This window comes from Thamnophis elegans, chromosome 3, assembly GCF_009769535.1.
Source record: "Thamnophis elegans isolate rThaEle1 chromosome 3, rThaEle1.pri, whole genome shotgun sequence".
Lineage (NCBI taxonomy): Eukaryota > Metazoa > Chordata > Lepidosauria > Squamata > Colubridae > Thamnophis > Thamnophis elegans.
Genome location: NC_045543.1, coordinates 94,943,126 through 94,953,006, shown reverse-complemented (window position 1 = coordinate 94,953,006; position 9,881 = coordinate 94,943,126). Strand labels below are relative to the sequence as shown.

General features: G+C 36.3%; 1 long non-coding RNA gene across 1 annotated transcript; it reads left to right on the top strand.

Moving 5' to 3' along the window:
• Positions 1–1,562: 1,562 nt before the first annotated feature.
• LOC116505406 lies at positions 1,563–8,923 on the top strand. Its single transcript, XR_004254933.1, has 3 exons — positions 1,563–3,814; positions 5,901–5,980; positions 8,759–8,923. It is a non-coding gene; the product is annotated as an uncharacterized LOC116505406 (long non-coding RNA).
• Positions 8,924–9,881: the final 958 nt, after the last annotated feature.

Sequence of the window (9,881 nt, the reverse complement as noted above, 5' to 3'; positions counted from 1 at the left end):
TTTTAAGGCTTGGTCGTGTGCAGCCAAAATTAGTGCCTTTGCCTTTTTCTTCAATTTTCCTACTCATAGGTATTGTCTTGATGTTAAGGATGGCAGATCTATGCAATCCAAACCTCATTATAATAACTTGGGTCTACAATACTATTTGGGTAGTGTTGAGCATGAAAATTTCACATTGATGTTTTTCACATGATGTTTTTCCATACTGCTTCATATCATTCATCTAAAATATGCGGATAGCTTGGCAGATGTTTTTGATGTTTGATAACCACGGCCTGACTTGTTCAGTGATAGAGGAATAGAGGAACCTGACTTGTTCAGTGATAGAGGAATCAGTGCAAAGACAATGAGTAGCAGTGACAGTGAGTCTCCTTGAAATTATTAATTTCTCCCAATTTATCACCATTGACCAGCAACCATGCCTTCCATTCCATCAATCTTTGCACAAAGCGTCTGATGTTTCTGCTAACTCCTGTTAGTTTTAGGCACTTGATTAGCCAATCATGTGTCAGGAAGTCAGATGCTTTCTTATAATCAATCCAAGCAGTGATGGGTTTCCATTTCTTTTACTACCGGTTCGCTCACATGCGCAGAAACGTCAAAGTGGGGGACGGAGCCTCCCACCGCTGCCACTACCGGTTCGCCCAATTCGGGCCAAACTGGGAGCAACCCATGTCTGAATCCAAGCTACATTCAAGTTGATCTTTCTTCTCTTGCAATTTTCTAAAATCATCTTGTAAATTAGAAGCTAATCTTTTGTTCTTCTTCTGTTTGGGCAATTTTCTTTCTGTTCAGATGGAAAGAGGTTGTTTTCAACTACAGATTATTGGACCACCTACTATTCCAGTTAACAACATGAAAGTTATTGGTAAGCAGGTAATTGACCTATATCTGCATATGCTGCCTCATGTGCCTATCTTTCATTATCAGGTAGATTTTGCCAAACGTTAACCAGTCTTCAGGTTCATTTCCTTGTAGTATGCTTGCTTGCTTGGTAATCAGTAGGTGTAGTCTCTCCATTGATGAATTGATAAAAAACTTTTTGATTTGACTGTAACTGTAACTGGAAATTCTACCTATAGTGTGAAGTTTGAACCTCGTTATCTGCTGACTGTTATTTGCTACCTTATTATTTCCAATGCTTTCTTTATTTGTCTCTAGATGATCTTGATCAAGTATTCTTTGGTCTTCTTGTCATCCACTTCTTTTTTTTCATCCATTCTAGTTGCTTGCTCTTATCGTAGAATGTTGATCTTATTTTCCACCGATATCAAAAGGACTTATTTGATATCTGTGAAATATTGAATTCATCAGGTCTGAATATTCTAATTTTACAAAAAAAACAAAAAACCATCCCACCTGGCTTAGAACTGCTTTTAGTTTCATATACTGTCTTAATAATTCTTAGATCCTTGTTTAGGACTTGAATTATTAAGTTTCCACAACTCTTACTGTGAATATAACTGTAGTTATCCACACATAATACTAAATGAGACAATTCAAGGGCATTGTTGTTGGTGGCAGACCAGCTACTGGCTACAGTTACAACTGAGTACCTTGGATGCAAAATCAGTAAACAACAAGTAAACAAACAAAACACCTTCAAAAAAATGAAAGTTTGCTTTCCCTAATTCACATTTATCAAATTAAACTTTACAGTACTATATAACTATACTATAAACTATAGTACAGCCTGCAAGTTACTTTGAAGCTCTTCTGCTATACTCTTAAAAACAATGAAATCGTCCAAATAAAATTGAATCGCTTTTCAATGTTTTAGATTTTTGGCATTTTTTAAAAAATATGCTGTGTGCTGAAACAAATCCATAGGGAGGCTGTTTAAAATAGACAAGTTTCTCATGTAATAAACACAGTAAGGTCTTTATTAATTTTCTCAAAAACAACTTGCTGGTATGCACTCAGCAAATCAAGAATACAAAACATATTTGCCCTTTGCAATTCTACAGCAGTTATATGTAGAACAGATAATACTGCATTGCAATAAATTCATTTTCTTTATTAAATCCATATAAAGATGGACACTCCTATTTTACTTTTTATCACTACAGCAGGTAATACCCATTCTGCATCAATAATGTCCCTCTGCATCAAATCCTTTGTTTTTTGACATAACGTCACTCAATGTTGCAAGTTCTTTTGTACACAAACAGTGCAAACAGTGCACCACCAAAATGGAAACGCAGCCTGGAAAATGTAGTTATGTGGCTCCTGAATCTTTTGCTGCTTGACATTTGTCTTCAACACTGTTTTCCAACAGTTTTATCAAAGAACTTGATATTCTTCTAGAGACATGATGGCAAACCTATGGCATGCATGCCAAAGGTGGCACACAGAGCACTCTGTGGGCATGCAAGCAGTTGCCACAGCTCAGCTCCACTACACATGCACATAAGCCTCCCCCTGGCCAGCTGGTTTTCAGATCTTTGCCGTGCATGCGTGTGGAGGTCATGCATGCATACACGGAGGTCACTTGGGCATGCATGGGGGAGGGGTGCTTACGGGGGGGTTATGCACGCATGCCTCTGTGTGTGGGCCACTCACACATTGCATTATGGGTGCACACACGCATGGGCTATCAGTGTATCATGACAAAAATGTTAGCCATCACTTCTCTAGAGTCTATCACAAGTTTCTCACTGAGATAATGAGAAATCATGGTTGAGCTAATATGAAAGATGATTTTCCAACATTACTAAACTTCTATCAGGGGGAAGTGAACAGTATTACATATACTCTGAAGAGTAATATAAACCCAATCAGGATTACTCTGTGGTAAGTAGGAACTAATATTCTCATAAAATCTTCTATTTAGGAGGTCTTTGAGGACTAGCTGAATCAAAAATTATTAAGTATAATATTTGCAATCTACTGTTTTAATATGGATTTCATGCATTAAGGATGGGGGATATGTCCTGTTTTATAGCAAACGTCTCTAATTGTGTACTTGTAAACTAGTACTTGACCATAATTTCATTTGAAAACATGCACATAGCCAAACTAGCTAAAACTTTTATGCACTTTTTTTTTTTAAAAAGTGAAATTTATCCAGGAATGGGCCAAACTAAATTCAAGACTGTAAAAATATCAGAAACCAATTCTGGCAATTGTTTATCACACATACCCAACTGTGTAAAAAAAGACAATGCCACCCTTTATACTGGAGCATAGCATATTAATCTCTTCATCTTGAACTTATTGCTTCATTCTCTATTGCTAACTTCTCCCTGCTAACTTGATTAATTCAGTGTGATAGGTACGTTCATTCTGTGTGCTTCCTTAACAAACAATTCCCCAGAATTTCTACTACTGATTCTTACATTTCTGCCTTCTTCTGTCTTGGTGTTCCCAAGGTTTTGCTTACTTCTCAGATTCAGGTCTTTCAGCACATACCACATTTATCTGTGCTTCTGACTCCAATGACTTTTGTATCTTCTGACCTTTACTTCCAAATTCTGTTCTTTCATAAATACTATGCTGAAATCTGACTTCCAGTTTCAACACAGAACATGATGTTTTTCTCTCTTGCTTCCAGGGAGTTTCACAATTACGTTTGGAGGTTTACTTGATTGCTCTGAAGCATGAGATCTACAGAACTTGTTTTTACTTCAGTTATATATTTTTTCCACCAGTGAGTAACTAACACATGATCTGAAAAAGCCCCATGACGATATCTTGTTTTGACTTTGCTTGAGATTTAACAAAAATATCAGAGGCCAGTGATATTGTAAGCACCAAAGAGAAATGAAGCATCAAAAAACAAGGACAGTCAGATCCTGATGAATTCATAACTAAGGTATGGGCAAGAAACCTACAGCCCATCCATGGGAATTCACTAATATTTTCTTTTTTGAAGAAAAAAAAAGTTTTATATAGAATTGGAAATGAATTTAAAACAGCAACAAAGAAGAATCTATTAGTACAGCATTATTTCTCTGATACTTTGCTCCTCAGAAGGAATAGAAAGAGTTTAGCTGAACTACTATAGACAAATCTAACATAACTGATTAATTTCCTGAACATGGGTGATCTTTTCCATTCACTTAAAAAAACAATAGTGTTGCCTTTTGCTCTAAATAGGTATATAATGAAGATCTTGCCAGTCCTGAATCAATACATCTATTACAATAGCCTGTCACTTTTGTTTAGAGTTATCTGCCAATTTATTTCCTTTCATTAACTTCGGCCAGGATCTTCATGTAGTCGTCTCGACTTCTAATTTGGTTGTGCTAAGTTTTTCTTTTCTTTTTTCTTTTCTTTTCATATTAAAAATAATGCAGCTGCACTGCTGTACTATTTTCATATGCTATACTACCGTACTAGGTGCTACTACTACTAAGTAGTAGTACATGCAAAACAAGTAGTGTTGAAAGAAGCATTTTATAAAAACGACTTCAATGCCTTAGAATAAAATATAAAGACTGTCACATATTTAAAAGCTCAGCAAAAACATTTATTGGATTGAAACCTTCTGGAGTTGTGCTGTGAAGTGAAGGTCCTAATGTTTATACAGTATGGTCACATTTGAACCTGGAATTTATATTATGAAATTTATTAAGTGAGTTTGCCCTGTTTTATGATATTTCTTGCCATATTTATTAAATGAATCACTGTAGTTGTTAAATTAGTAAATCTGGTTTCCCCATTGACTTTGCTTGTTAGAAGATCACAAAATATGATCACATGACCCTGTAACAATGCAACTGTCATAAATATAAACCACTTGTCAAGCATCTGAATCTAAATTATGTGGCCACAGGGATGCTGATACAGTTATAAGTGTGTCATAAGTCACTTTTTTCAGTACCATTATAACTTCAAACAGTCGCTAACTGTTTAGTGTACTGGTCCTGTACACGGACAAATTGCATGCAACCATGCAAAGAAGTTACTTATAACAGATAATGCACTGTATTTCAACAAAATGTGGTATTTAATTCATTGGTTCCAAGAAAATTACAACTCTAATGAATACAAAGTTGAAATAAAACCGACAGCATAAAAATAGATTAATAAATAAATAAAAACTAGGTTGCAACATTTTCTATTTCACTAAAGAAATAATGAAAGACAGATTGAGAATTTTGTCACTCTTCCATGTTCAATTCCAGAAAATCAGTCTCAAGATACTCCATTATTATTTCCTTTTATACAATCTGAACATTTTAGGGACCTGTTGCAGAAATGAGATTATAAACTTTCTTTTATTTCCCATTCCATCCAAAAAGGACAATTAAATGCCTTCCGCACCTCCATTGTTGCCTCATACTGTGTGAATTTGTCTTTAAAACAATTTGAGAAACTGCTGAGAGAAGAATTTGAAATGTTTCCTCAAAATATATTTTAGGGTGTAGACCAGGGATGTCAAACTTGATTTCATTGAGGGCCACATCAGGTGTATGTTTGACCTTGAGGAGATAGGGTGGGTGTGGACAGGGTGGGCATGGCCAGCTTGATGTCACTTGTGTCAGGGGTACCTGTGATGGCCCAAGTACTCTGCCAGCAAAAACTGGCTCCTGAGCTCTGTTTTCGGCTGCAACAGCTTCCTACAACCTTCTCCCAGTAGAAACAGAGCTCCAGAGGACTGCCCACAGTCCTCCCAAGCTTTTTGCTGGAAGGGGCACCATGGGCCAGTCCTTCACTGTTTCCAGGGCAGCCACAATGGCCAGATCTAAGCACTCCCCAGGTGGGATCCTGCCCCGGGGCCTTAAGTTTGACACCCCTGCTGTAGACAATAAGCTAGAGGGAAGGAAGAGTTATGACAGATGAGGAATGGACTGACCACAAGCTTCAGATCTGTAGAGTTTCAGATAATAGGCTAATTTAACTTTGATTTCTAATTCGCTCCCCTGTTAAATGCTGCCAATGACATGGGATTATAGAGTTGCAAAACTTGATTTGGACTGATGGAGGCAATTTGTAGAGGTCCGCTTCAACAAACAAGATGGAAAGAACTAAGATGGTGAGAAAGAGAAAGAGTTTGGATATATTTTATTTATGTATTTAAACTTAATTACTCATTTCCTTCACAGAGAGTCTCTGGGCGATATTTCACACACACACACACACACACACACACACACACACACACACTCTCCAGGTAAAAGGAATTCTTTGCTTAGAGAGGGCTGAAAGCCCTATGAAGCGGTATATAAGTCTAACTGCTATTTGCTTCTAAAAGTGTATGTATATAATGCTATATGTGCATTTATATATTATGTTGGTTTTCTTTGGCCTCATTTTTTCTCTTTTTCCCAATTATTTTCTTTTTTGTAATAACTTATCATATATATGTAAAAAGAAAATTACTAGACAAAAGAGAAATAAATAAGGCCAAAGGAAACAAACAAAATTAATTTCCTAATTGCATACTTGGAAATTAAAAGTAGACAAGCAAATGCATTTATTTGCAAATTTCTAGGGGACTGTCATAGTTTTCTAAGACGACCAGGTGACAAAGGCAATGAAGAAGAAAATGAATGCCTGAATAAACTGTTTATAAAGTTCTTAGAGCCAACTTTCCTGAAAAATATATGGAAAGGAAAGTTAACAGCTAAGTCCCTTTTTGTAATCTTACTCTTTAGTAATAACAAAAATGGAAAGAGAAAAGAGAATTTAGACAAAAGAGTCAAGGAAAAGAAAACTAGCTAGTACAAAGTACAAAGATATATTTCCAATTGGCCTGAGATCTTAAAATCTGAACTATAACACCTGGGTTCTTCATGTACTCATAAAATGAATAAACCAATTTAGAATCAGGAATTCATAAAAATACCACTATGAGTCATGGCTCTTTAGAGAAGTAACGGGAAATGTTGGCATTAGAATAGGAAAAGAAGGTTTAAAATTTCATCTAACTTCGGGTTCACATCATTGCCATGTTACAGAAAGGAAGATGTTTCTGCTGTATATGAAGCATCACTTCTTAAATGTTGAATTTTATCTTTGCCTGACAGTCAGATGGTTCATTTCCAAACTATCCATCATTCATCACAAGTAGGAGCTTAAATAATTGCATTGCTGACTATCTAAGTTTGGACTCTTGTCTATGTAGAGAAAATAATGTTTTGGATCATGATGGTCCAAACCTTTCTTGAAATGGAAATCCTAGTTGATCTCAAAACACCCTATTTCAGGTCATACTAATAATGAAACACCTCCATTGGTATTTTTACCCGAGTTATTTCCATAGACTTCTGGAGCTCTTTATCTACAGTGGTATAATTATCACACCCATTGAGGTTTCAATCAACCATCCCAAAAGATTCAGCCTTCCCTCAAATGGATGCACAATTCATTCAAAAGTTACTGGGGCACTGGGTAATTTTTAATGGGCCAGAAAGGAGAATTATTAAATGCATACACAGTGATATATAAATAAGTGCCTCAACACAGTATGTATAGTATCTTTCATTTGATGGTTTCTCTGTTTCTTGACTGAGGGAGGCAGCATTGTCTGAAGACATTTTCCATGGTCATGGGGCCAGTATGTCTATACATGAAAGGCTCATAGAATACTGTTACTTTCCCACTGAAATGGTACCTATTAATCTCACATTTGCATGCTTTTGAGCTGGTAGGTGGACAGGAACTAGGGCAGGAACAGCAGCTCACCCTGTTATGTGGCATTCGGGTATTGAATCCATGGTGTCAGCTTTTTCAGCTGACAAGTTCAGCATCTTTAAGCCTGCTTATTTTCTTATAATATCTTGCTCTTCAATCTCTCTATTGTGAAAGGGGGCAGAAAATATGTCAGGAGACCACAATGCAAATTGACTGAATGGCAATCACATGACTGAGGGACAGCATCATTGCATAGTCACTGACAAAACAGTCAGCAAGCAGGGACTACCTTTACCTCTTTCCTGTCACCTGGTGGTTGTTTGGATTTTTGTACCTCATATGTGTTATTCCAAGCATTACTTTTATCTTTGTTTTCTCAGATGCCAAATCTTCAGTTGGCCTTTACTATTTTTGTAGTTTCCTTATAAAAAAATTGGGGAAGTAATTAGCTTGTGAACAGCTGTGATCTCAACATGAAAAGCTGAAAGAATTTACAGCCAAACCAATAGATATATGACAGAGAAACTTCATAGTTTTCAAGTTCTGTTTGCTCATTTGGCAGCAGTAGTGGAAACTGGTTACACATTTCCTGTAAATATCGTGGTAAAGTGTCAATTTGGACACATAGCTCTGTTGACTATAATACTGGCCCCTTCAGTGGAACAATCATGAGGGGAAAATATGTTGTGGCAGAGGTACATTTTTACAGCTGAAAGTTTGCCAATTTCTAGACCATAGAATCAAACAACATTTTCTCTTAAGTGAGGTTCTAGAAAGATTTAACACTTAATAGTTTCACATTGTTTTTCTGCTGCCTAGGTGGCTGAAGCTGCCTCAATTCCATTTTCAATTCAACTAAGAAACAAGCCTAATCAAACTTTCTACATAGCAACGTTATATATAACTGGTATCACTAGAATCAATGAATGTGCAGATTAAATGAACTAGATTTACTTTTATAAAAATTGGGCTTTTCCATTTGTCCCAGATGGATTCCCATAATTGATGACTGACTCAGTTGAAGTCTAATAAATCTTCAGAAGGTCAGGTCGGAAAATGCTGCTCTACACTATAGTTGAAAACTATAGCTTGATTGTTATGACTATATCCTAGGCTGAGTTTAAACATTATGCTTTCTCATTGTGGCATGTCTGTGTTTGTGTGTTTTCCTGGGAAGGATGAATAAAGATTGCAGATGGACACCAAGAGTCCAAGGTCACTGCAGAGGAACCCAAGATGTAAAGGTCATCTCAGCTGCCTAGCTAAGACAAACAGCCACCTGTTTCTGGTAGCAACGATATAGAAAAATGTTGGAGATAGATGATCATTTTACTAACAACAATAAAGGCATCATTTCATACTGCATGGAGAAGACAATGGTAATCTATTCTTATTTTAGAAAGAAAACCAGACAGACAAGATATAGTGATTAACAGTAATGGGCAAACCTGCTCAAGTTGGATGACACACAACAAGATGAGTACAAAAAGATGATCTTTCAGAGTATTAATGGTGCTTATTGTATTGGCTAAGTTATAGCCTTCAGGATATAAGCTGCAAAGATAGAATTATGGTGGGGACATGAAAAACAAAAAAACATGAAAATGAGAATGCTGTACATTGTGAAAAATAAAATTAATCAACTATACATTGTGGTATAAAAATGGGCTGGAACTGGAAACTCAGACAAAAATATATATCATGCTGTACACACATACACACACACACACACAAACACACACACACACAAACACAGAGAGAGAGAGGGAGAGAGAGAGAGAGAGAGAGAGAGAGCCCAAAAGGAGCAATACTATTTTTATTGTCAGGAAAAATAGCAAAGATAGTACATAAGCACAATGTAGTCAATGAACAAATATCAATTAGATGTGGAGGACTGCTTTTTAATATGATGATTATTCAAGTTTATGCTGCAGCTATAGATACAGAAGAAGGGGATTTTAATGAAATTTAATATGAAATTAGCAGAATATCCAAGCAAGATGTGCTGCCTAGAAATTATGTATCGCCTTAGAAGATGGGATGACGTTGGAAATATTAAGGAGGGAAACAAAGTTGGACTATATTGCCTAGGGAACTGAAATGCAGCAGGAAAATGATTTATCAATTTCTGCAAATCCCACGCAATCAGCAATTCATTGCTATTAGAGACTTCCAACAAGGAAAATAATGCCTATATGCATAGAGATCACAAGACAGAGTATACAAAAACCAAATAGACTATACCATTGGCATAATGTGGTGGAAAAGTTCCATTTTAACAGCAACAATTGACTAAGAGA